Raw genomic sequence first — 27,602 nt, forward strand, 5'->3', positions numbered from 1 at the left:
TGCATTAAAGCGGCACTCAGCACGCCCAGGAACATCTCAGATTGACATAGCTGCTTGGGTGTAATAACAACACAACATTTGTTGTGCTTGCAACACAGGAGCTTCTCCATGGCGGACATGGCTTTAAACGGTATGTGCACACAGTGGTACAAACACGGTGATGCTGAGAGAGTAATTTTACAGTGGATCACACACACACACACACACACCCACAGAGCTCTGCTGCAGTGTGAACTTGAGAAAGAGTTCAAACATGTCAGAGTGGGACGAGCTGCAGCGTGTTGTTGTACTGTTATGTCTGATTAATAATACCTTGCATTGAAAAGCATCAAGTAGTCATACATTGAGAAAAAAAATTCTGTGTGGAAAAAGGATGCATTGATAATCATTTTACAATGGTGTCATTGCCCTCATAATCATAATCGGATCACGAGGTTCCCAGAGATTTCAATGTCTATGATTTTGTGCAGCATTTAAGTCTATTGTGCGGTTATTAGTTATTGACCAGAAATGTAGAAGCCAGACGCTTCATGTGACGGGTTTATGAGTTATTACTATTGTCTAAAATCAGGGAGTGTTTTTCTGTGTCATACAGTAATAATTAACAGCTTCTCTAGTGCAAATACAAAGAACTTGGAAACTCTTAGATTGAAAATATCCTGATGGATAAACATCATACAGTAGCTTTCTTTATGACGATATTGTTCTGTTCCCTGAAACTTCCACACAATGTCTAAATGTTTTTTGTTTTGTTTTTGTAATAAGTAACAACCTGCTGTTGCTAAAGTTAATGAGTAAAGATTGTGGATGAAGTTGAATTAACCACATGGAGACACACAGACAAGAAAAATATAAAAATCAGAATGTGAGCCAAGAAAGAAAAAAGAAGAGCGATTGTAAGTTGGCCTGTAGTCTGCTGACGAGACATTACTGATGTAGTGCACAGGGGCATTATGGGTAGTATCTTTATGGTGTCCAGCTATAAGCTGTTCAGCACCTCTCGCCGTCTCTCCATCTGTGTCACGTGTTTTTTTTTTTTATGTGATTTCTCTTCATCTAATACACTTAGATTTGATCAATATGTCAGAGGTTCTTGTACACAATAAGAGTATGTTTGAGCCGGAACTTTCCACAGGTGCGTTTATCTTTGACTGTTTCTGTTCTGTGCTTTTCAGGCCTAAAAGTTAATGTTTACATGGATCACTTATTACTATTATTAAAAGGAAGCAGTGGGAAGCTTTTACGGTGGAATTTCTGCTGCTTACACAATTGCTGAAAATGATATAACCTTGAAATCTTTTTAACATTATAATTAGCAAATTATTTCTGTAAATATTATAGAAATCTAGATATTATTCTTACTTTATCTGTCAGAGGTGGGTGACTCGGCTTATTGCCATGTATTGTTTCTACCTGTGTACCTAAAACCATAGACTGTATATATACTGGACAAAGGCTGTGTGACGCCACCCATAGATTTTCTATAGAGACCTGGAACAGCCGATATGAAGCCCATGTCTGGGCGTTGCCATGTTGGCTACATCACGATGAACTCACTAATGCATAACGTGGTGGAGCGTGGGTGGATCAGTGTGTAATGAAAGAAGTCCGAACACAACCCTTTCTTTGACTCTTAACCAGTTAAGCTAACAAGCTAACCTCAGTTTGGGTGTCTATTATATAATGAGGACTGCCCAGTGGCTCTCATAACCGTTAGCTTTTGTGTGGGCATAAAAAATTATGAGCTGTTTATTTTCTCAGTAATTGTACATTAAAGGCATCTAAGGAATCAGGCTACCGATATCTGCTGAAAATGCTAAAGCCTTAGCATAGTACGTCAAATACAACTAAAATTTATCTTTGTGTGACTATTGCAGTTGGGATGGCCTAGATGATCTGTTAGGCCATTTCACCAAACAAGTCGTATGATACCAGGTGTTGGTCATCAGCTGTCACTCAGAGTGGCCACACCCTAATTATACAGAATTGTGTGGCTTAACACATTGAACACTTGAACTAAGAAGTAAGAACAAATTCTTCCCCAGTTGTCGTGGAGGAGGAAACTATCCATCCATCCATCCATCCATTTTCTTCCTCTTTATCCGGAGTCCTTTTTTTGTAACAGGCTGTAAATGTGTATTTCTGCTCTAAAGATGGACATTTTAACATACAGTTGAATGGGAAGTTGCTCTTTTTTGGAGCTAGCCTCAAGTGGCCAGTCAAGGAACTGCAACTTTTTCTTCTTCTGGTAGGGCTTCATCTGAGACCATCAAAGTTTACCTCTTACCTAAAACAGGTGAGTTCACTGATTAGCTCATCTACCTGCCTCAAGAGTTCAGCTAATTAGAATCAGCTGGTTTAGAGGGTGGATGGAACAAATATTTGGTTGGACTTTTACTCACTAAAGTCAGAATTGCCCACCTCTGCTTGTGGCTTATTGGTTCAAAAGCCTTACGTGATTAAATAGGCGCTATCTGATTGGTTTTTGGCCTGGCCCAGCTCCAGTTAGGAGAAAATGCAGGGTTTACTCCTGTAGACAGTTGGATTACATTTGGAATTTAAAGTTAGTAATGCTCGAAAACAGTGGCTCCCCACACTTTTTCTGCAAGACCCCCCGGCTGTAGATGAGAATATTGTCAAGTCCCCCCAACACACATACACATCCTTTGCTTCCAAATGCCACTGGAATTTTTTTCAAACAGTGGAATTGATACAAAACTGTAACTTCTTATTGAACGAAACAAAATAACTGAACTGACAAATCACCATTACAGCGGAATTATTAAAAGGGACGTGCATCATGGATGTTAAATTTTTTAACTTCATGGGGTCTCTGTGTGTGGGGCTGTATTTCTCTCTCTGTTGAAGATCATTTTTCTGTTAAATTGTTATATGAGGGAGGTTCATACATTTCTGCTGCTGCTGTCATTGAAACAATGATTAGAAGAATAAGAATTGAATGAAGGGATATACGAGGGCTGTCAATAAAGTAACGGTCCTTTTTATTTTTTTCAAAAACTATATGGATTTCATTCATATGTTTTTACGTCAGACATGCTTGAACCCTCGTGCGCATGCGTGAGTTTTTCCACGCCTGTCGGTGACGTCATTCGCCTGTGAGCACTCCTTGTGGGAGGAGTCGTCCAGCCCCTCGTCGGAATTCCTTTGTCTGAGAAGTTGCTGAGAGACTGGCGCTTTGTTTGATCAAAATTTTTTCTAAACCTGTGAGACACATCGAAGTGGACATGGTTCGAAAAATTAAGCTGGTTTTCAGTGAAAATTTTAACGGCTGATGAGAGATTTTGAGGTGATTCTGTCGCTTTAAGGACTTCCCACAGTGCGAGACATCGCTCCGCTCTCGGCCGCCGTCGTCAGCCTGTTCAAGCTGAAAACCTCCACATTTCAGGCTCTATTGATCCAGGACGTCGTGAGAGAACAGAGAAGTTTCAGAAGAAGTTGGTTTCAGCATTTTATCCGGATATTCCACTGTTAAAGGGGATTTTTTTAATGAAAGACGTGCGGATGGATCCGCGCGTCGGGACGCAGCCGACGCGGTGCGGCGGCACAGGAAAAACACCTCCGTGTTGATAACCATTTGTAAAATCCAGGCGGCTTTTGATGGCTTTCAGTGGAGTGAGTATATGAGAAATTGTTTAACAGGCAGGACATGTTCCAACTTGTCCTTAAGGCTTTCAACAGAGGTGTTTTTCCTGTGGCAGAGCGTCGCATCGGCTGCGTCCCGACGCGCGGACCCGTCCGCACGTCTTTCATTAAAAAAATCTCCTTTAACAGTGGAATATCCGGATAAAATGCTGAAACCGACTTCTTCTGAAACTTCTCTGTTCTCTCACGACGTCCTGGATCAATAGAACCTGAAATGTGGAGGTTTTCAGCTTGAACAGGCTGACGACGGCGGCTGAGAGCGCTGAGCGACGTCTTGCACCATGGGAAGTCCTTAAAGCGACAGAATCACCTCAAAATCTCTCATCAGCCGTTAAACTTTTCACTGAAAACCAGCTTAATTTTTCGAACCGTGTCCACTTCGATGTGTCTCACAGGTTTAGAAAAAATTTTGATCAAACAAAGCGCCAGTCTCTCAGCAACTTCTCAGACAAAGGAATTCCGAAGAGGGGCTGGACGACTCCTCCCACAAGGAGTGCTCACAGGCGAATGACGTCACCGACAGGCGTGGAAAAACTCAAGCATGCGCACGAGGGTTCAAGCATGTCTGACGTAAAAACATATGAATGAAATCCATATAGTTTTTGAAAAAAATAAAAAGGACCGTAACTTTATTGACAGCCCTCGTAATCCCAGTTGGTTTCAGGAGGAGAATTCGACCGATGGTCGAACCTCGGATTCAGGAGGAGCAGTGTGGTTTTCGTCAAGGTCGCGGCACGCTGGACCAGCTCTACACACTCCATCAGGTGCTCGAGGGTTCATGGGAGTTCGCCCAACCAGTCCACGTGTTTTGTGGATCTGGAGAAGGCTTTCGACCGTGTCCCTTGGGGCACCCTGTGGGGGGTGCTCCGGGAGTACGGGGTCCGGGGTCCTTTGCTAAGGGCTATCCGGTCCCTGTACAACCGCAGCAGGAGCTTGGTTCGCATTGCCGGTAGTAAGTCAAACCTGTTTCCAGTGCACGTTGGCCTCTGCCAGGGCTGCCCTTTGTCACCGGTTCTGTTCATTATTTTTATGGACAGAATTTCTAGGCGCAGCCAGGGTGTAGAGGGGGTCTGGTTTGGGAACCACAGAATCTCGACTCTGCTGTTTGCAGATGATGTGATTCTGTTGGCTTCATCAAATCAGGACCTTCAGCATGCACTGGGGCAGTTTGCAGCTGAGTGTGAAGCGTCCGGGATGAAGATCAGCACCTCCAAATCCGAGGCCATGGTTCTCGACCGTAAAAAGGTGCTTTGCCCTCTTCAGGTCGGTGGAGTGTCCTTGCCTCAAGTGGAGGAGTTTAAGTATCTCGGGGTCTTGTTCACGAGTGAGGGACGGATGGAACGTGAGATCGATAGACGGATCGGTGCAACATCTGCAGTGATGCGGTCGCTGTATCGGACCATCGTGGTGAAGAGAGAGCTGAGTAGGGGGGCAAAGCTCTTGATTTACCGATCGATCTACGTTCCGATCCTCACCTATGGCCATGAGATTTGGCTCATGACCGAAAGAATGAGATCGCAAGTACAAGCGGCCGAGATGAGTTTCCTCTGCAGGGTGGCTGGGCGCTCCCTTAGAGATAGGGTTGTTGTGAAAAGTGTGATGACACGGACCCACAACAGGGGGCGTAAATGAATGGTCAGTGGAAATACGAAGTAACAATTTAATGTTGTGAAATGTGCACAACGGATACAGATACAATTCAATACTACGGTCAATTATAAAGTTGGTGTCATGTGGGCAGGTTCGAGGATAGGAGACGCCCGTCCAGAGAAGAGTCGGGACCCACACGATTTCCACCGCCAACGGATCTGGAACACTCCGGAGCCGCCAAGTCCTGAGTCCCCAGGTGGCCACCGTCTCCAGCTGTCAGATCGGGTACTGCTGGCAGGAAACAGAAACAGTCAAGAGTGGGTGTGTGTGCACACACCCAGTAAAACAGTCAGCTGATTATTCCTGGTGGAGGGAGAAAACACCACCTCCTTATCTCCATACTTCCTCGGGTTATCCGTCCAGACTCCACTAAACAAGTGTAAGAGTGAAGAGTGGAGAACGCCAACTCTTACCACTCCCTCCAACTCGGCTGTCAGTGGAGAAGCTGCAAACTCAAAAGGTACAATAGCTACCAGCACAGATGTGAAAGACGTCACAACTTAACTTAGCTGAATCAATAATATGGCTGAGTGTCTACCTGAACGGTTTAGACGATTTCTTGGCAGAGATGTGGTGTCTTCTCCCGGCCTTTATGGGTGAGGTGTGATGAAGGTGATGAGTGACAGCTGTCAATTCCAGTTCCTGGCGGCGACTGCGCCCTCTGGTGCCTGAAGCCCGCCTACAGGCAGGGTGCCCTCTGGCGATGGGCCAGCAGTACCTCCTCTTCGGGCGGCCCACACAACAGGACCCCCCCCCTCAACAGGCGCCTCCTGGCGCCCAACCCGGCTTGTCGGGGTGACGGTCATAGAAGTCGGCCAGGAGGGCTGGGTCCAGGATGAAGCTCCGCTTTACCCAGGAGCATTCCTCGGGTCCGTACCCCTCCCAGTCCACCAGATATTGGAATCCCCGGCCCCGTCGATGAACGTCCAGGAGCCTGCGGACGGTCCACGCAGGCTCTCTATCGATGATACGGACAGGAGGCGGCGCTGGTCCGGGAGTGCAGAGGGTGGAGGAGTGACAAGGCTTGATCCTGGACACGTGGAAGACTGGATGTATCCGCAGTGAAGCTGAGGCTGCCAGCTTCACTGCGGATACATCCGCCGGACTGAGGACTTTGGTGATTGTGAACTGTCCAATGTATCTGTCCTTCAGTTTTTGTGACTCGACCTGCAGAGGGATGTCCTTGGTTGACAGCCATACCTCCTGCCCGGGCTGGTATGCAGGAGCCGGGGTACGCCGGCGGTTTGCATGGTCCTTAGCCCTCATCTGGGCTTTCAGCGGGGCAGAGCGGGCTGTGCGCCACACCCGTCGGCACCTCCTGAGGTGGGCCTGGACCGAGGGGACCTCGACCTTTCCCTCTGTGGCTGGGAACAATGGGGGCTGATACCCCAAACATGCCTCAAAGGGGGAGAGGCCGGTAGCCGAGGAGATCTGACTGTTATGGGCGTACTCGATCCAGACCAGATGTTGACTCCAAGCCGTCGGGTGCGTGGTAGTTACAGACCGTAGGGCCTGCTCCAGATCTTGATTCGCCCGCTCTGCCTGTCCATTGGTCTGAGGGTGGTACCCGGACGAGAGGCTCACGGTGGCCCCAAGTTCCCTACAAAAACTCCTCCAGACTTGCGAGGAGAACTGGGGACCACGATCCGAGACTATGTTCGTGGGGATACCATGCAGACGCACGACGTGGTGGACCAGGAGGTCTGCTGTCTCCTGGGCCGTCGGGAGCTTCGGGAGGGCCATGAAGTGGGCCGCCTTGGAGAACCGGTCCACTATCGTCAGGATGGTTGTCATTCCCTGGGACGCAGGGAGACCCGTGATGAAGTCCAGGCCTATATGGGACCAGGGGCGACGAGGCACTGGCAGCGGCTGGAGGATTCCTGGGGCCTTTCTATGTTCGGCCTTGCCCCTGGCGCAGGTGGTGCAGGCCTGGACGTACTCCCGGACGTTGGTTTCCAGTGACGCCCACCAGAAGCGCTGCCGGACCACTGCCACGGTTCTTTGCACCCCTGGGTGACAGGAGAGCTTGGAACCGTGACAGAAGTCCAAGACTGCAGCCCTGGCCTCTGGTGGGACGTATAGCCTGTTTTCAGGTCCATCTCCGGGGTCCGGGTGTTGAATCAGGGCCTCCCGGATGGTCTTCTCCACGTCCCAGGGGAGGGTTGCGACGACAGTGGACTCGGGGATGATGGTGTCCGGTGGACCCGACAGCTCTGGCTTGACCTCCTCTTCATGCACCTGGGACAGTGCATCGGACCATTGGTTCTTGGTCCCAGGGTGATACGTGATCTGGAAGTCAAACCGACCGAAGAACAGTGACCAACGGGCTTGCCTGGGGTTCAGACGCTTAGCGGTCCGGATGTATTCCAGGTTCCAATGGTCCGTGAAAACTGTGAAGGGAACCGTGGCTCCCTCCAGAAGGTGTCTCCACTCCTCAAGAGCCTCTTTCACCGCCAGAAGTTCCCAATTGCCGACATCATAGTTCCTTTCAGCCGGTGCCAACCTGCTGGAATAATAGGCACAAGGATGGAGAACCTTATCGGACTCCCCACTCTGGGACAGCACGGCTCCTATCCCTGAGTCAGAGGCATCCACTTCGACAATAAACTGGCGATCAGGGTCAGGCTGCACCAGAACTGGTGCAGTCGAGAACCCACGTTTTAACTCCTTAAACGCGGCTTTGCACCGATCCGACCAGGTGAAAGGGACTTTAGTGGAGGTCAGGGCTGTCAGGGGGCTAACAACCTGACTGTAGCCCTTAATGAACCTCCGATAGAAATTTGCAAAACCGAGGAACTGTTGCAGTTTCCTATGGCTTGTTGGTTGGGGCCAATCTCTCACCGCTGCAACCTTGGCCGGATCAGGGGCGACGGAGTTGGAGGAGATAATGAACCCCAGGAAGGACAAAGAAGTGCGGTGGAATTCACACTTCTCGCCCTTCACGAACAGCCGGTTCTCCAACAACCGCTGCAGGACCTGACGTACATGCTTAACATGGGTCTCAGGATCCGGGGAGAAGATGAGAATATCGTCAAGATATACGAAGACGAACCGATGCAGGAAGTCCCACAAGACGTCATTAACCAAAGCTTGGAACGTCGCGGGCGCATTGGTGAGACCGAACGGCATGACCAGGTACTCAAAATGACCTAAGGGGGTGTTAAATGCTGTCTTCCACTCGTCTCCCTTCCGGATCCTAACCAGATGATACGCATTTCTAAGATCCAACTTTGTGAAGATTTGGGCTCCATGCAGGGGCCTGAACACTGAATCCAGCAGAGGTAACGGGTATCGGTTTCGAACCATGATCTCGTTCAGCGCTCTGTAATCAATGCATGGACGGAGTCTGCCGTCCTTCTTGCCCACAAAAAAGAAACCAGCCCCCATCGGGGATGTGGAATTCCGGATCAACCCGGCAGCTAGGGAGTCCCGGATGTAGGTCTCCATTGATTCGCGTTCCGGACGTGAGAGGTTGTACAACCTGCTGGATGGGTACTCAGCGCCCGGTACCAAACCAATGGCACAATCGTACGGACGGTCCGGGGGCAGCGTGAGCACCAGATCCTTGCTGAAGACGTCAGCAAGATCGTGGTACTCAGCTGGCACCGCCGCGAGATTGGGGGGGACTTGAACCTCCTCCTTAGCTATTACACTGGGTGGAACCGAGGATCCTAAACACTCCCGGTGGCATGTTTCGCTCCACTGCGTTACAACCACAGACGGCCAGTCAATGCGGGGATTGTGCTTTAACATCCATGGATAACCAAAAATCACCCGTGAGGTAGACGGTGTTACAAAAAACACAATCTCCTCCCTGTGATTCCCAGACACGACCAATGTCACTGGCTGTGTCTGGTGTGTGATTAATGGGAGAAGGGTGCCATCTAGTGCCCGAACCGACAAAGGTGACGGTAAGGCCACTAGAGGGAGCCCAACCTCCCTTGCCCATCTGCTATCCAGCAGATTCCCCTCCGACCCCGTGTCCATCAGTGCTGGGGCATGAAGGGTGAGATCCCCACTCAGGATCGTCACTGGGATGCGTGCAGATTTTCTGGCTTCCCCTTGTGATTGTTATGACCCACCCTTAGCCCAGTCTCTAAGGGCGGGCATTGTAGTTTAACCGCTTGGTGCAATTCTTCTGTATGTGCTCACTCGAGCCACAGAAAAAGCATTCCCCGCGGGCCAGCCTCCGTTGTCTGTTTTCTGATTTTACTTTAGCCCTGCTCGTGTCCATAGCCTCATCAGCAGGGGGAGCTGTTGCCACACGGAGCTCTCTGGCAGTGGAGCGGGGGGACGGCGGCACTCTTTCGGACCCGGAAGAGAGAGGGACGACTCGTGCCCGGCCACACCCTTCGCCTCGCTCCCGACGATGTTCCTCCAATTGGTTGTCTAACCGTATAACCAGATCAACAAGCCCATCGAAATCCCGCGGTTCATCCTTCGCCAGCAGATGCTCCTTCAGGACCGGAGACAGTCCGTTTACGAAGGCGGCGCGGAGTGCAACATTATTCCAGCCGGACCTCGCAGCCGCGATGCGGAAGTTGACTGCATATTCGGCTGCTCTCCAACACCCCTGTCTCATCGACAGCAGCACATTCGAAGCGGTCTCGCCTCTATTGGGGTGATCAAACACCTGTTTGAATTCCTGCACAAACCCAGTATATGTTGTTAGGAGCCGTGAATTCTGCTCCCAGAGCGCCGTAGCCCAGGCGCGTGCCTCTCCTCGAAGCAGGTTTATCACATAAGCTACCCTGCTAGCATCAGACGCGTACATAACAGGACGCTGTGAAAAGACGAGCGAACACTGCATTAAAAAGTCTGCGCACGTCTTGACACAACCCCCGTACGGCTCCGGGGGGCTTATGTATGCTTCAGGGGACGGGGGGGGGGTTCATTGAACAACCACTGGAATATCTGTATCTGGCACTCGGGCAGCCGGAGGAGGTGCCGCAGCAGCGCCCTGCGCGTGCGCTTCCACCTGAGCGGTGAGAGCCTCCATCCTCCAATTGAGGATAACGTTCTGCTTGGGTACCAAATCCAAACGAGCAGTGAAGGCGGTTAAGATGTGCTGTAGCTCACCTAATACGCCTCCTGCTGGCCCCTGTGCACCTTGTGTTTCCATTGGTGGTTCACCTGATGGTAGACTCCCCTCGGGATCCATGACGTTGGCCGAGAAATCCTGTTGTGAAAAGTGTGATGACACGGACACACAACAGGGGGCGTAAATGAATGGTCAATGGAAATACGAAGTAACAATTTAATGTTGTAAAATGTGCACAACGGATACAGATACAATTCAGTACTACGGTCAATTATAAAGTTATAAACTTAACTTAGCTGAATCAATAATATGGCTGAGTGTCTACCTGAACGGTTTAGACGATTTCTTGGCAGAGATGTGGTGTCTTCTCCCGGCCTTTATGGGTGAGGTGTGATGAAGGTGATGAGTGACAGCTGTCAATTCCAGTTCCTGGCGGCAACTGCGCCCTCTGGTGCCTGAAGCCCGCCTACAGGCAGGGCGCCCTCTGGCAATGGGCCAGCAGTACCTCCTCTTTGGGCGGCCCACACAACAAGGGTGAGGAGCTCGGTCACTCGGGAGGAGCTCGGAGTCGAGCCGCTGCTCCTCCACGTCGAAAGGAGTCAGTTGAGGTGGCTTGGGCATCTTTTCCGGATGCCCCCTGGACGCCTCGCTGGAGAGGTGTTCCATGCACGTCCCATTGGGAGGAGGCCCCAGGGAAGACCCAGGACACGCTGGAGGGACTACATCTCTCGGCTGGCTTGGGAATGCCTTGGGGTTCCCCCGGAGGAGCTGGGAGAGGTGTGTGTGGATCGGGAGGTCTGGGCGGCTTTGCTTGAGCTGCTGGCCCCGCGACCCGACTCCGGATAAAAGGGAAGAAAATGGATGGATGGATGGATGGTTTCAGGAGTGACATGAGATTGACAGATGACAAAAGGAGCTGGTCAGAGTTTCATGGTTAAAGGTCGCTGCACGGTTGAACTCTTCAGCTGCTGGTATGGCTGGAGGAGTGGAGGAATCGAGGGAAGAGGGCACCGCCTCCTCCGAGTTCCTGCAGTCTGTCTGGAATCTTACTGAGCAACAAACTTACTCTGTGATCGTTTGCAGCAGTCTGACCTGCTCTGTCTTTAGATCATCCTCCATCTCCCTCCCTCAGATGAACTTTAAACACACGCCAGTGCAGAGCCGGGATTAGACCACAGACATTTGAGTGCACTGAGAGCAGTGTGCTCCAACAGAGAAATGAAACTGCCACGACAAATGAGGATATGCAAGTGCTCACTGCCGCGGCTTGATATGTCATCTCAAACCGCCACTTGGTTTGGATCCCGGAAGCTCAACTTGTCCTTACTTTGGGAAACATGACAGGGTCCAGGATGGTGTCCGTGATGATGACATGCCATCACAGCCCTGGAACGTCTCGTACGAGGTCTGTCCATAAAGTATAGGTCCTTTTTATTTTTTTCAAAAACTACATGGATTTCATTCATATTTTTTTACGTCAGACATGCTTGAACCCTCGTGCGCATGCATGAGTTTTTCCACGCCTGTCAGTGACGTCATTCGCCTGTGAGCACTCCTTGTGGGAGGAGTCGTCCAGCCCCTTGTTGGAATTCCTTTGTCTGAGAAGTTGCTGAGAGACTGGCGCTTTGTTTGATCAAAATTTTTTCTAATCCTGTGAGACACATCGAAGTGGACACGGTTTGAAAAATTAAGATGGTTTTCAGTGAAAATTTTAACGGCTGATGAGAGATTTTGAGGTGATACTGTCGCTTTAAGGACTTTCCACGGTGCGAGACGTCTCGCAGCACTCTCAGGCGCCGTCGTCAGCCTGTTTCAAGCTGAAAACCTCCACATTTCAGGCTCTATTGATCCAGGATGTCATGAGAGAACAGAGACGTTTCAGAAGAAGTCGGTTTCAGCATTTTATCCGGATATTCCACTGTTAAAGGAGATTTTTTTAATGAAAGACGTGCGGACAGGTCTGCGCGTCGGGATGCAGCAGGCGCGGTGCAGCGGCACAGGAAAAACACCTCCGTGTTGATAACCATTTGTAAAATCCAGGCGGCTTTTGATGGCTTTCAGTGGAGTGAGTATATGAGAAATTGTTTAACAGCTGGACATGTTCCAACTTGTCCTTAAGGCTTCCAACGGAGGTGTTTTTCCTGTGGCGGAGCGTCGCGGCGGCTGCGAGCCGACGCTGCAATCCGCCCGCACGTCTTTCATTAAAAAAATCTCCTTTAACAGTGGAATATCCGGATAAAATGCTGAAACTGACTTCTTCTGAAACTTCTCTGTTCTCTCACGACGTCCTGGATCAATAGAGCCTTAAATGTGGAGGTTTTCAGCTTGAAACAGGCTGACGACAGCGCCTGAGAGCGCTGCGCGACGTCTCGCACCGTGGGAAGTCCTTAAAGCGACAGTATCACCTCAAAATCTGTCATCAGCCGTTAAAATTTTCACTGAAAACCAGCTTAATTTTTCGAACCGTGTCCACTTCGATGTGTCTCACAGGTTTAGAAAAAATTTTGATCAAACAAAGCGCCAGTCTCTCAGCAACTTCTCAGACAAAGGAATTCTGACGAGGGGCTGGACGACTCCTCCCACAAGGAGTGCTCACAGGCGAATGACGTCACCGACAGGCGTGGAAAAACTCACGCATGCGCACGAGGGTTCAAGCATGTCTGACGTAAAAACATATGAATGAAATCCATATAGTTTTTGAAAAAAATAAAAAGGACCTATACTTTATGGACAGACCTCGTATACTAACATTGTTCTGCTTTAGCAGGCTGAATTTGAGCAGTTTGTCAGAAAAATGACCTGTTGACATTTTGACATCATACCACCAATGTTATATACACTCAACAAAAATATAAACGCAACACTTTTGGTTTTGCTCCCATTTTGTATGAGATGAACTCAAAAATCTAAAACTTTTTCCACATACACAATATCACCATTTCCCTCAAATATTGTTCACAAACCAGTCTAAATCTGTGATAGTGAGCACTTCTCCTTTGCTGAGATAATCCATCCCACCTCACAGGTGTGCCATACCAAGATGCTGATTAGACACCATGATTAGTGCACAGGTGTGCCTTAGACTGTCCACAATAAAAGGCCACTCTGAAAGGTGCAGTTTTGTTTCACTGGGGGGGATACCAGTCAGTATCTGGTGTGACCACCATTTGCCTCATGCAGTGCAACACATCTCCTTTGCATAGAGTTGATCAGGTTGTCAATTGTGGCCTGTGGAATGTTGGTCCACTCCTCTTCAATGGCTGTGCGAAGTTGCGATGATGAACTGGAGTCAGGTCGAGACCCCGATGAGGACGACGAGCATGCAGATGAGCTTCCCTAAGATGGTTTCTGACAGTTTGTGCAGAAATTCTTTGGTTATGCAAACCGATTGTTTCAGCATCTGTCCGAGTGGCTGCTCTCAGACGATCTTGGAGGTGAACATGCTGGATGTGGAGGTCCTGGGCTGGTGTGGTTACACGTGGTCTGCGGTTGTGAGGCTGGTTGGATGTACTGCCAAATTCTCTGAAACGCCTTTGGAGACGGCTTATGGTAGAGAAATGAACATTCAATACACGAGCAACAGCTCTGGTTGACATTCCTGCTGTCAGCATACCAATTACACGCTCCCTCAAATCTTGCAACATCTGTGGCATTGTGCTGTGTGATAAAACTGCACCTTTCAGAGTGGCCTTTTATTGTGGGCAGTCTAAGGCACACCTGTGCACTAATCATGGTGTCTAATCAGCATCTTGATATGGCACACCTGTGAGGTGGGATGGATTATCTCAGCAAAGGAGAAGTGCTCACTATCACAGATTTAGACTGGTTTGTGAACAATATTTGAGGGAAATGGTGATATTGTGTATGTGGAAAAAGTTTTAGATCTTTGAGTTCATCTCATACAAAATGGGAGCAAACCAAAAGTGTTGCGTTTATATTTTTGTTGAGTGTAATTAACACCTTTAACTGCAGTGTCTCATGAAATCTGGCATTTCCACTTTCCAATCTTATTGTGCCATGGTGGCCTTGAACTAATTTTCAAGATAATCTGAAATTCCTTTGTTTCTATTGTAAACTTTGACATAAAATATAAAAGAGGAAATGAAAAGAACCAGGTAATATTTATCTACCTGGTTGTGTCTTTGTCTTTTTGTGGTTCCAAGCAGTTGGTGGTCTGCTTTGTCCCTGTGCAACAATCAGCCTGGATTTGGGAATAACAGCACTCCAAAGCACATAGATATGTATATCAGAGAAATTCTGGGGCAGATTTCTAGGGGCAGATCATCTCCCTCTGCTTTCCTTTCAGCCTGCTTCCTCCTTTCACACTTAACACATCCTTCTTCTCAGGCCATCTGGGAGCTGACGGGGTTCAGCTAACCCGCTGGCTGCTGTTTCTCCGTCTCGAGGCCTGAGAGCTTCACGCCGTTACAAAATGCTCTGTTTTTCTGCAAATTCAAGCTGAAAGAGGAATTCAGAGGGAGAAATGCTTTGAATTACAGAAACAGGGACAGAAAGAGAATTTAATGTAATTTAGTGACAGCTATGGGTACATTAAAGTGCAAGACAAGAGCTGAGCCAGTGTGAAGAAAAGATCGTGAAGTACTGGATATCCATTGATTCACCGAGTAGATGCATAGGTTACATGATGGCTGTAGTCGGATATCTCAAAGTGACATTTTTACAGGAGAGTGAAGGTCCAAGTCTTTAGTTTCCTGGTGCTTCGTGATTTACTGTTTCGTTGTGAGACTTTGATGCTAACCCGTGACCTAAGGCAGTGTCTTTGGTACAAGGTCTCTTTGAAGCATCCTTGGGTACCACTGGAATTACTTTGTGTCAAACGAGCAGTTACTGAGGGGAGAGTAAGATGAGGAGTATCACTTGCATTGTGAGATATGTTGGTCATCTGGCACAGTTCTCTGTGTGATTCAGCACACACTCCGTTGCCTTAGTGTCGAGGACCTTTTGGGATGGACCAAGGATCTGCCAATGTTTCACCTGGCAGCAGCAGATAAATGTTATGTTTGTGTATTGAGAATAAACTGGTTGTCTGCCTGACCAGTTGCCATTCAGTACCCGAGGTGGTTATGATGTGTAGTGGATACTGTGACACTTGGCATCATGATCCCTGATGTGACCTGACCTGAGTGCTCTTTTTAGCTGTCAACCAGCATAAAATATGAAAATATCTTTTGGCCACTCTAAGCACTTTTAAGTTGAAACTTCCTAGTACCTTTGCAAGTAAGTGAGAAGAGAGATTTATTTTTGTTGATTTGTCATTAAACTCTATCACAATAGAGACAAAAAAACAAAACAAATAAAAAAAAAAAAATCAAATCAAATCAATTTCATTTATATAGCGCCAAATCACAACAAACAGCTGCCCCAAGGCGCTTCACACCGCAAGGCAAAGCCATACAATAATTACGGAAAAACCCCAACTGTCAAAACGACCCCCTGTGAGCAAGCACTTGGCGACAGTGGGAAGGAAAAACCCCCTTTTAACAGGAAGAAACCTCCAGCAGAACCAGGCTCAGGGAGGGGCAGTCTTCTGCTGGGACTGGTTGGGGCTGAGGGAGAGAACCAGGAAAAAGACATGCTGTGGAGGGGAGCAGAGATCAGTCACTAATGATTAAATGCAGAGTGGTGCATACAGAGCAAAAAGAGAAAGAAACACTCAGTGCATCATGGGAACCCCCCAGCAGTCTAAGTCTATAGCAGCATAACTAAGGGATGGTTCAGGGTCACCTGATCCAGCCCTAACTATAAGCTTTATGAAAACTGTTTATTTCGAACATTTGATACAACAACAATTACAAGATAGATCAGTAAAGACAACAACAAAAAAGTTCCTACTGTGTACCCAACATGTCCGAAAAGGTGTAGGGTGAAGCATCAGCTTATTTATCTCTACCCCTTCTTCCCCACAACCAGTAATACCCTTTGCCACATATACACATAGATTCCTACACACCTAAACTGATATCAATATATATATATATATATCAACATACATACACACATATATACATACATATACACACATATATACATATATATATACATATACACATATATATACACAAACATAAATATACACCTACACATACCTACTTACATACAAAATACTATATATTTACAAGCCGAAGCAAAAAACAAAAACACCCTAACCCTCATTACCCTTCCTCCTCCCTATACCTAGAAAAAAAAACATATTTTTGTACCGCTGTTTGAACTGGTTCATGCTTGGACATTGCTTGAGCCCCACTCCCAATCTGTTCCACATCCTCACCCCACAGACAGAAAATACAGAAACCTTTTAATGTTGTTCGTGCCCACTGATGCTTTAAATTAAATTTCCCCCTCAGACTGCAATCCCCTGATCTGTTAAAAAACATATTTTTAATATTTGCTGGAAGTAAATTGTTTATTGCTTTATACACGATTTGTACTGTTTGAAAATGAACCAAGTCTGTGAATTTTAAGAATTTGGATTGTAAAAATAGTGGATTTGTATGATCTCTATAGCCAGTATTATGAATAATTCTTATAGCTCTTTTCTGCATTACTGATAGTGATTGTGTTGTACCTTTATAAGTATTACCCCATACCTCTGCACAGTACTGTAAATATGGTAAAACCAGTGAGCAGTAAAGAATGCGGAGTGAGTTGTGGTCCAGAATATGGTTCGCTTTGTTTAGAACTGAAATGCTTCTTGACAGTTTACTTTGTATATGTTTTATATGAGTCTTCCAGTTTATCTTATCATCTATTATCACCCCCAGAAACTTATTTTCATGTACCCTTTCAATATCTACCCCCTCGACTTGTACTGAACCTGTATGTCTGTATTACAATAGCCAAATAACATGTATTTTGTTTTACTTAAGTTTAATGATAATTTGTTTCTGTCAAACCATATTTTCAATTTTCCCATTTCTATACTGATCCTCCTCAGTAACTCCTGCAAATCCCCCCCTGAACAAAAAATGCTTGTGTCTGCAAATAATACTAATTTTAATATTTTGGAAACATTGACAATATTTATTTAGAAACAGTTTCTAATTTATTTATTTATTTAGAAACAGTTGTGGACTCAATACTGACCCCTGTGGGACGCCACAAGCATTGTCCAAGCATGATGATGTATATTCCCCCAACTTCACAAACTGTTTTCTGTTACTTAAGTAGCTTCTCACCCAGTGCAACACCAACCCCCTAATCCCATACTGTTCAAGTTTACTGATTAATATGTCATGATTGATTGTATCAAAAGCCTTTTTAAGGTCTATAAATATTCCAACTGAATGTAATTTGTGGTCTATGGCATTTGTAATCTCCTCAACTGATTCTATTAATGCAAGTGATGTTGAACTATGTGCTCTGAATCCATATTGACTATCAGTAAGTAATTTATGTTTATTTATGAATTTGTCTAATCTATTATTGAATAACTTTTCTAATAATTTGTAAAATTGTGGAAGCAAAGAAACAGGTCTATAATTTGTGAAGTGGTGTCTATCCCCAGTCTTATACAGCGGCACAACCTTAGCTATTTCATTTGATTGGGAAATTTACCGGTTTGAAATGATAAGTTACAGATGTATGTTAATGGTTCTACAATCCATTCAGTGACCTGGTTTTACCCACCACCATATCAATTTCATTTAAATCGGTAGATGTTTTATATTTACAATTATTCACAATGTCTATAATTTCTTTTCCATCCACTGCTGTGAGGAACATTGAACAGGGATTTCTTTCTATGAGATTATTATCCCAATCCTCAGGTTGGGAATTGGGAATTTTTTCTGCCAAGCTTGGTCCAATATTACAAAAAATTATTAAAAACCGTTGACTACCTCATCCTTATTTTCCTTCTTGACATTATTATCAATGAAGTACTGAGGGTAACTCTGTTTTTTATTACCATTTTTGATAATGCTATTTAATATATCCCATATTCCTTTAATATTGTTTTGTTATTATATAATATGTTACTATAATATTCCTTCCTACATACCCGTATAATATTAGTTAATCTATTTTTGTATTTCTTATATCTATTTTCTGCCTCTTTAGTCTTTAGTTTTATGAATTCTCTATAAAGTGTATTTTTCTTATTACATGCATTTCGTAACCCTTTCGTCATCCATGGTCGAGCTTGGATTTTTTGTTTTCTGTAGTCTTGTTTAATTGGACAATTTTTATCATATAATGATGTAAATATTTGTAAAAAAGTTTCATATGCACTATCAACATCACTTTCACTGTATACCTTTTCCCAGTTTTGCTCCTGTAAATCCTTCTTTAGTGTGTTCATGTTTTCCTCTGTCCGCACTCGCCTGTATTTTATTTTCTCCTCTGGCTGATTCCGCTGATGGTTTCTATTATAAACAATGAAAACTGGTAGATGATCACTAATGTCATTGATTAATAATCCACTCACAGTGTTATTCTCAATATCATTGCTGAATATATTATCAATTAAGGTAGCACTATGGGATGTAATTCTGCTTGGCCTGGTGATTTTTGGATATAAACTCATACTGTACATTATACTGATAAATTCATCTGTTATTTTATGCTTATTTGGATGAGCAGATCAATATTTAAGTCACCACAAATGAACACAGTTTTTTGATTAGTTTTTGAGAACATTTTTCCCATACAGTCAGTGAATGTTTCAATACTAGATCCTGGTGCTCTATATATACAGCTGACTAATACATTTTTGCTTTTTTCTTCACATATTTCAATAGTTATACATTCTAATAAGTTATCAGTCACAGTTGTCATATTGTCTACTATTTTATAATCCATGTTCTTATCCACATACACAGCCACTCCTCCTCCACTCTTATTCTTCTGTTTACACAATTAAATTCATATCCATCCAGTTCAAAATCCATTCCTTTATCTCATTGATCCATGTTTCTGATATAGCAATTATGTTAAATATTTTTTAAATTGACTTAAATATTCTTTATGTTGTTAAAGTTTGCATATAGACTTCTGCTGTTGAAATGGATTATTGATAATTTGTTATCCGTTTTAATGATCCGATTAAACTGTTCATCTGTATAATAGCAACAACTGTCATTGATATTTGAGAAGAAATTATTGTCCGGGTCTATATCGTGCTCCAAGTCCAGTACATTGTGGTCTGTGTATTTAAATGTTCTGAGTTCTACTTTTCCATGATCAGAAATCCTTTGAGTTATATCCTTCTTGTCTCCAGATGTAGATGATGTAGTAGATGAATAGGTTCCTCTGGTCTGTGTCATGGTGTTGTGATGTGTTTGTGTCCTCATACCTTATTGGTCGTATTTGTCCAGATCCTCGATGTTCCTGATTACCATAACCTTCGCTTGTTCTGGTGTTCCATTCAATTTGATAAATGTTTTGCAGTTGGATGTCCATGTCTGTTGAATTTTTCCCTGCTTTTTAAAAACGAGCTTTCCTGGCGATGTCTGCGTTTCTTTGGTCAGATGTTCATTGATGAATATGTTTGTTCCTTTAAGTTTCCGTCCCTGTTTTAACAATGCCATTTTATGTTTTCTGTTGACAAACCTCATTATAACTGCTCGCTTGTCTCCATCCTCTCTCCTGGGCAGGGGGTGGCACGCTTCAATGTTATTACAGTCCATTTGAATACCTTTAGATTGCAGGAAGTCAGCCACCTGTTGTTCCACTGAGCTGGCCTCCTGCTCACTGGCCTCCCCTCCGCTGTCTTCTGACACCGCCCGAGGATCGAGGTTTAATATGAATTCCTGTAATAATAACGTCGTTCATCCTTGTGTACTGTTCCAACTCCGCAACACGGTTCTCCAGGTACACCAGACGCCGGTCTTTCTCGGCATTCTGGATCTGGAGAGCCTTCACTTCTTCCACCAGCTCCATAATGGATTTCTGCTGCATTTTAACAACAGAGATTTCCTCAGACAAAAAGTCCAGGGACTTTTTGATATCGTCTCCCTCCTCCGCCGTCAGTGCCTTCTTCGGACCCATGGTCAGATAACTCCGCGCTGGCGCCTCGGGCCTCGGTAAAGCAGCGTCCGGTGGATACTGCGCTGACGCCTCGGGCTTCAGGTGGAGCCGCGCCGGTGGATGTGCGCTGACGCCTCGGGCTTCAGGTTGAGCCGCGCCGGTGGATGTGCGCTGGCGCCTCGGGATTCAGGTGGAGCCCGCGCCAGTGGATTGTGCGCTGACGCCTCGGGCTTCAGGTTGAGCCGCGCCGGTGGATGTGCGCTGACGCCTCGGGCTTCAGGTGAGCCGCGCCGGTGGATGTGCGCTGACGCCTCGGGCCTCGGTAAAGCCGCGCCGGTGGAACTGCGCTGACGCCTCGGGCCTCGGTAAAGCTGCGCCGGTTGGAACTGCGCTGACGCCTCGGGAGACATATATTTCCAAACACTGTGGAAACAAAGTAAAGCTGCTGTGCTGCTTCAGTCCTCTAGTTTAACCAACTACGGAAGCCCAGTGGTGGCAAACTGTGTTACGCAAGCAGTGTTTAGCAAAAAGGAAAGTTTTAAGCCTAATCTTAAAAGTAGAGAGGGTGTCTGTCTCCCTGATCCGAATTGGGAGCTGGTTCCAGAGGAGAGGAGCCTGAAAGCTGAAGGCTCTGCCTCCCATTCTACTCTTACAAACCCTAGGAACTACAAGTAAGCCTGCAGTCTGAGAGCGAAGCGCTCTATTGGGGTGATATGGTACTATGAGGTCCCTAAGATAAGATGGGACCTGATTATTCAAAACCTTATAAGTAAGAAGAAGAATTTTAAATTCTATTCTAGAATTAACAGGAAGCCAATGAAGAGAGGCCAATATGGGTGAGATATGCTCTCTCCTTCTAGTCCCTGTCAGTACTCTAGCTGCAGCATTTTGAATTAACTGAAGGCTTTTCAGGGAACTTTTAGGACAACCTGATAATAATGAATTACAATAGTCCAGCCTAGAGGAAATAAATGCATGAATTAGTTTTTCAGCATCACTCTGAGACAAGACCTTTCTAATTTTAGAGATATTGCGCAAATGCAAAAAAGCAGTCCTACATATTTGTTTAATATGTGCATTGAATGACATATCCTGATCAAAAATGACTCCACTCCAAGATTTCTCACAGTATTACTAGAGGTCAGGGTAATGCCATCCAGAGTAAGGATCTGGTTAGACACCATGTTTCTAAGATTTGTGGGGCCAAGTACAATAACTTCAGTTTTATCTGAGTTTAAAAGCAGGAAATTAGAGGTCATCCATGTCTTTACGTCTGTAAGACAATCCTGCAGTTTAGCTAATTGGTGTGTGTCCTCTGGCTTCATGGATAGATAAAGCTGAGTATCATCTGCGTAACAATGAAAATTTAAGCAATGCTGTCTAATAATACTGCCTAAGGGACGCATGTATAAAGTGAATAAAATTGGTCCTAGCACAGAACCTTGTGGAACTCCATAATTAACCTTAGTCTGTGAAGAAGATTCCACATTTACATGAAAAAATTGTAATCTATTAGATAAATATGATTCAAACCACCGCAGCGCAGTGCCTTTAATACCTATGGCATGCTCTAATCTCTGTAGTAAAATTTTATGGTCAACATTATTAAAAGCAGCACTGAGGTCTAACAGAACAAGCACAGAGATGAGTCCACTGTCCGAGGCCATAAGAAGATCATTTGTAACCTTCACTAATGCTGTTTCTATACTATGATGAATTCTAAACCCTGACTGAAACTCTTCAAATAGACCATTCCTCTGCAGATGATCAGTTAGCTGTTTTACAACTACCCTTTCAAGAATTTTTGAGAGAAAAGGAAGGTTGGAGATTGGCCTATAATTAGTTAAGATAGCTGGGTCAAGTGATGGCTTTTTAAGTAATGGTTTAATTACTGCCACCTTAAAAGCCTGTGGTACATAGCCAACTAATAAAGACAGATTGATCATATTTAAGATCGAAGCATTAATTAATGGTAGGGCTTCCTTGAGCAGCCTGGTAGGAATGGGGTCTAATAGACATGTTGATGGTTTGGAGGAAGTAACTAATGAAAATGCAAGCATATATGCAGTAGTGGAAAGAGAAAAGTCCCTCGGGTGTTAGAATAAGCTTCAAGCAGACCAGACCCAGAGGGGTGACCTACTGCTTAGGCCTTTAGTCTCCAAGTTGTTCTGCACAAAATTCTCCACACAGGTGCTTTAAAGTTACAACCTCTATATCAAGAGCCTGTGGACCAAATGTTGGATTCCTCAGTGAAGCATCACTGTTTACATGACAAATGTCCTTTTTTTCCTTCCTGAAACACAGTTTGAAGTTTGACAACTCTGATTTAAAAATAAATAAGTGCCTTTTTCATGAACACGTAAAAATGGATGATTTCCTGAGGCCCTGTGTCCATATAACTTTTTTCCACTTCCTTTCTCCTTTTGTGGGCACCAGCATCTTTTTTTTTCAATTGCTGTAAATGACAGTGGGGTGTATGCGGCTGCATGCAGCCACCTCCAGAAGAAAAAAAATGCTGCACTTAGTGTCTTTTGTGAAAGCTTACCACTGTTTTGAACATCGCCAATATCCTTGCAGGCAAGTAAGTGGGAGGAGAGTTTTATTTTTGCTGATTTGTCATTCAAAATCTATCACAATAGAGTCAAAAACAAACATTTAAGTACAGTACATTACATTTAGGTACAGTAGCCGCCCCTGTAGCTTCCCACCTACCGCCACCCTCCTGTCACTGAGTGTAAAAGTTGTTGGAAGTTAAAAGTTGTTCATTTTAACATGTGTCCGTACCTTTGGTAAAAAGCCAAACACAAAGTATTTTTTCTTTCTTGTCTTTCTGATTTTCATGGATATCTCCTGGTGGTCTTTGGATTCATTTTTGGCAGTGATGTAGTTGAAGTTGAATTCTTCAAAACATCATTATTGTTGTGGACTGGGATGACTTTCAGAGTGTGAAGCAGCTGGACAAAATCAGAAACCAGTCGATTACTCCTTCTTGATTGGGAATTAGTTCAAGTGTCTTCATGGTGTTGTTTAGGATGGAGTGAGAAAAACATGTTTTTGACAGTTAAGTTATGGCCTGGCAGTAGTAACGTAGGTATACAGCAGCCCCTTGACAAGCGCCGTGGAGAAGAAGTTGATTCAAAATACAACTCTATCAGTTGATCTACGTTTCTTACTTCAGCTGGTTGTGAACTTTGAGTTGTAACTGAAAGAATGAGGTCACAAACAAAGCTGTACAAATGAATTTCCTTCATGTAGGGGTGGGACTCATCCTTAGAGACAAGGGAGGATCTATGAATTCTGAAAGAGCTGGGAGTAAACAGTTTGTCCAAATGGGAGGAGACTCCGGGATAGATCCAGAACAAGGTCGAGGGAATGTGTAGTCAGTATGGCTTAGGAATATCTTGAGATTCCCAGGAGCATCTGGAGGATGTGGGTGGGGAGAAAATATCTTAATTTCACTGTTTAGCTGACCTGACCCTTGATCAGGAGTTGGAAAAAGTTGGATGAATTTCATTGATAGTTTATATAATTCTGTCAGGGTCCCACCCAGTAACCGATCACAGCAACGGATATTAAGGTTAGATTTGTGGACATGGCTGAAAGCTAATCATGGATGAGAATGGTAAAACAACAAGTTACAGTAGTGTTCAGAATAATAGTAGTGCTATTTGACTAAAAAGATTAATCCAGGTTTTGAGTATATGTCTTATTGTTACATGGGAAACAAGGTACCAGTAGATTCAGTAGATTCTCACAAATCCAACAAGACCAAGCATTCATGATATGCACACTCTTAAGGTTATGAAATTGGGCTATTATTAAAAAAAGTAGAAAAGGGGGTGTTCACAATATAGTAGTGTGGCATTCAGTCAGTGAGTTCGTCAGTTTTGTGGAACGAACAGGTGTGAATCAGGTGTCCCCTATTTATGGATGAAGCCAGCACCTGTTGAACATGCTTTTGTCTTTGGAAGCCTGAGGAAAATGGGATGTTCAAGACATTGTTCAGAAGAACAGCGTAGTTTGATTAAAAAGTTGATTGGAGAGGGGAAAACTTATACGCAGGTGCAGAAAATTATAGGCTGTTCATCTTCAGTGATCTCCAATGCTTTAAAATGGACAAAAAAAACAGAGAAGCGTGGAACAAAATGGAAAACAGCCATCAAAATGGATAGAGGAATAACCACAATGGCAAAGGCTCACCCATTGATCAGCTCCAGGATGATCAAAGACAGTCTGGACTTACCTGTAAGTGCTGTGACAGTCAGAAGACACCTGTGTGAAGCTAATTTATTTGCAAGAATCCCCCACAAAGTCCCTCTGTTAAATAAAAGACATGTGCAGAAGAGGTTACAATTTGCCAAAGAACACATCAACTGGCTTAAAGAGAAATGGAGGAATATTTTGTGGCGTGATGAGAGTAAATTGTTCTTTTTGGGTCCAAAGGCCGCAGACAGTTTGTGAGACGACCCTCCAAACTCTGAATTCAAGCCACAGATCACAGTGAAGACAGTGAAGCATGGTGGTGCAAGCATCATGATATGGGCATGTTTCTCCTACTATGGTGTTGGGCCTATATATCGCATACCAGGTATCATGGATCAGTTTGGATATGTCAAAATACTTGAAGAGGTCATGTTGCCTTATGCTGAAGAGGACATGCCCTTAAAATGGGTGTTTTCAACAAGACAATGACCCCAAGCACACTAGTAACCAAGCTGTTGTGAAAGTGTAGTGACACGGACCCACAACAGGGGCGCAAATGAACGGTCAATAGATGAGCCAAAAATTAACAATTTTAATGTTGTGAAGGAGCACAACGAACATACAGACAATCACAGAATATGATTACAGTCAATCCACAAAGGTGACGTGGGCAGGCTCGAGGATAGAAGACGTCTGTCCTGAGAAGAGCCGGAAGCACACGATTTCCGCCGCCACCGAACCTGGTGAATACTGGAGCCGCCAAGTCCCAAATTCCCAGGTGATCACCGTCCCCGACTGTCGGATCTGGTACTGCTGGTGAGAACAAAGACAGTCAAGTGTGGGTGTGTGCACACCCAGTAACAACAATGGTGGGAATGCCAACCTCCACCTCTCACTCAGAAAACAGGTACGTGCAGCAGTTGAGAGTACTTATCACAGAATAGCGTGGGGAGCGAAGACGTCAGCTCTCCACGTCTCTCACACTCAGCCTCCGGCTGCGAGCACTCACGGAACTGACTGCAAACACTGTGTAACGAACACTTGTCAAAAAAGACAAAAGCAACGGCTGAGAGTTTTACCTCCAATGAAGTACGATATCTCGGCAACGAGGTGGAGATGACGTCTGGTCTTTATGGAGGGAGAGGACGTGAGTAGATGGGTGACAGCTGTCACGAGGTAATGAGTGACAGCTGTCACCCCGGCTGTGTCCCGTGGCCGGCAGCGCCCTCTCGTGCCTGAAGCCCGCACTTCAGGCAGGGCGCCCCACTGGTGGTGGGCCAGCAGTACTCCTCTTCTGGCGGCCCCACACAAACACAAGCAAATCTGGTTCCAAACCAACAAAATTACTGCCCCGCAGATGAGAAGACATCATGAAAAACTGTGGTTATACAACTAAATACTAGATTAGTGATTCACCGGATGCTAAAAAAGCAGTTGAAACATAATAGTTTTGAGTTTGTAGCGTTCAACAGCAGATGCTACTATTATTGTGAACACCCCTTTTCAACTTTTTTTCTTTACTAATAACCCAGTTTCACAGCCTTAAGAGTGTGCATATCATGAATGCTTGGTTTTTGTTGGATTTGTGAGAATACTACTGGTACCTTGTTCCCATGTACACAATAAGAACTATACTCAAAACCTGGATAATCTTTTTAGTCACATAGCACTACTATTATTCTGAACACTACTGTAGTTACAACAATGGTAACTGATTTTAAAATCGATGATTTACTGTGGAAGTAAAACTTAAGCATAGTTCAAGGTTCAATGTTATGGCCTGGTCACACGGCATATGACGATTCCTGAACGAAGGGAAAAAAGTCACAAATCATTGAGAAACGGTGGGCGAACGAACTTTACATGTATAGTATATCACTGTATAGCTTGCAAAGCAAGAGCGCAAAAGGTACAAAAGAGGAACAAAATGAAACTGAAGCTAACGTTGATCTCGTTCAAATTTTTTCAGTAGTTTAAAATCCTGACAAAGCGCCAGCTGCAGGAACGAAGCTGCACAAAGGTTAAATGACACCAACGAAAGTCAGATTTCTTGTTTCATTGGGCTTCGTTACCCTTCATTAAATGCCATGTGACTGGGCCTTATGCTTATTAAATCTGTCCTGGAGAAGCACAACATTTGGGTGAAATAGTTACTTACGTTTACTGTATCTGGATAAAGTTGTCATATAAAATGGTCACATTCTTATTTTCACCCCATTGTTATAACCTGTAATTTCACTATATGCATGATGCCTTTGTTCTAACCATGTTTACTATAGCCTAATCAATACATCAGTTGGCTGGTAGTATCAGTATGAGCCTTTCAGAAATGTATCAGTATTGGTGTTAGTTTTGCTGTCATGAAACTTTTACAGAATAAACAATGTATAAAGACACTCTGTTTGAAATATTGTACTTGCAGAAGGCGATCCAACATTATTGTTTAGCAATGCTCTAAAGCATGGCTGGGACCCCACCACCCTTTGGGCACATTGTGTGCAAGAGGCAGAGGTAAAGTGACCAACTGTGACAAGAGACAAGTAGTTGCTATGGTGCCAGCTAGGTGGGACCAAAATAGACCATAAGTCTATTTAAGCAAATGCTGAACAAGGCAGCATGGCGATTACCAATTTGCAGTGAAAACAGTGAGATGTAGATTTGTTGATTGTTGGTTATATTTATAATTTGTTGTAATAAAGTTTGTTTAATCTGTTAAACATCAAACCTCAATTACATTTGTTTGCCATGTGGTTTGATAACAAAATGTTAGGAATCAGTGCCATCTTTATATGTACATATTGGCACTATAAATCTTTTATTCCCTAATAACTTTATTAGGGAATAAACAAAAAATCATATTGGTCGGGCTGTAGTTTTTACATCTCTGGAGAATGTGACTTCTTGGGAGGCTTTAATTGGGAATTTTCAGATCTTAAGAAACCACTGATGGAGTTTGCAGTTGTACCACCTCTTAGAAGATGGAATTTGGCCAGAATGTTGCACATTGAACATATAGTATGTATGATTTAATGTCATCAAATGATGTCATATATGTAGA

General features: G+C 44.7%; 1 protein-coding gene and 1 long non-coding RNA gene across 7 annotated transcripts in view; one reads left to right on the forward strand and one right to left on the reverse strand.

Moving 5' to 3' along the window:
- The window catches only part of dbn1 (drebrin 1), a 356,842-nt gene that overhangs the window by 64,528 nt on the left and 264,712 nt on the right, over positions 1-27,602 (forward strand). The window lies entirely within an intron of this gene.
- Positions 1,444-21,008, reverse strand: LOC117516957. Its single transcript, XR_004562599.1, has 4 exons — positions 20,999-21,008; positions 16,308-16,317; positions 13,929-13,939; positions 1,444-1,537 (listed from the first exon to the last, which is right to left on the reverse strand). It is a non-coding gene; the product is annotated as an uncharacterized LOC117516957 (long non-coding RNA).

This window comes from Thalassophryne amazonica, chromosome 9 (assembly GCF_902500255.1).
Source record: "Thalassophryne amazonica chromosome 9, fThaAma1.1, whole genome shotgun sequence".
Taxonomy (NCBI): Eukaryota; Metazoa; Chordata; class Actinopteri; order Batrachoidiformes; family Batrachoididae; genus Thalassophryne; species Thalassophryne amazonica.